This window comes from Cynara cardunculus (assembly GCF_001531365.2).
Source record: "Cynara cardunculus var. scolymus isolate 2C chromosome LG 11, CcrdV1, whole genome shotgun sequence".
NCBI lineage: Eukaryota > Viridiplantae > Streptophyta > Magnoliopsida > Asterales > Asteraceae > Cynara > Cynara cardunculus.
The window spans coordinates 11582866-11584058 of record NC_037538.1 but is presented as its reverse complement, the minus strand read 5'-3'; positions in this window follow the sequence as shown (position 1 = coordinate 11584058).

Here is a 1193-nt window from a genome sequence, read left to right as displayed (position 1 = left end):
ATTTTATTCAAAAATAAAAACATCATCGCTTTCTCAAAATCACATAAAGCCATATTATAACATCGACTGAGATAAAGAATAAAATGAAATATTAAAAATACGATGTATCTCGCTGCATTGCGCGAGTACGCTTCTAGTATATATATATATATATATATATATATATATAGCTATAAGTTCATTTGAGAAATTGTAAATATTTTTAAAAATAAAGAAGTGACATTAGCCCTTGGCGGCATGGTAACAACTATGGAAAAAAATAAAAGGAGTAGTTTTTTGTAACTTTTACAAATAGACGACAAACAAGTGCATATGTGAATCCATGTGATTCACATATTAAATATTTAACTGATTCACATATGAACCCGTGTGATTCACATATGTTTAGTTAAAATGAAGGTCGCAGGTTATGGTTTAACACATATAAACATACTAGAAAGGTACTCATGTTTATAATGAAAATTGAGTTTGTATTTGAACTTTCTTATATAACACTATGTCACTAATACTTTGCATATACATGTATATTTAAATGATGACACAAGACAAAGGTGAGAAGTCTAGTTTATGATGTTCTTGACGAAGCATAATAATCTTTTAAAAAAATTGTAAGGGTGTTTCAGGTTATGCCTGAACTAATTTCGGTAAATTTTGACTATAAAAATTTAGCCATAATAAATTCAATAGTCACAAATATTTTGTACATCGGGTATCAAACCCTACATAGATGAGATATTTTGTCCAGGACCTTAACCACTATGCACAAACTTATATGGTTTAATCTTCAAAATTTTACTCTTAAACAAAATAAGTACAAATTAAAATGTTTAAAAAAAGTAAGTTCAATGTCGTCTTTACTACTTGAAGAAATGCATAGGAAGGAAAAAAGTCCACGTCGATAACATTCATGTCATAAATGTATAAATGGTAATTGACGTTATTTTATATATACGATTCTTATGATACTTTTATTATTTGTGAAAATTACGTTACATGCAATATATCCCAATTCAAAGTCTCCTACCATCAAAATGTTTATGTTTAACATCGCATTTATATTGATGGATGCACTTCAACCTTTACTTGGAGCTTAACCCCACGTATATATTATTTGCCCCAACAATCACATTACTTTGTCACTTATATATATATATATATATATATATATATATATATATATATATATATATATA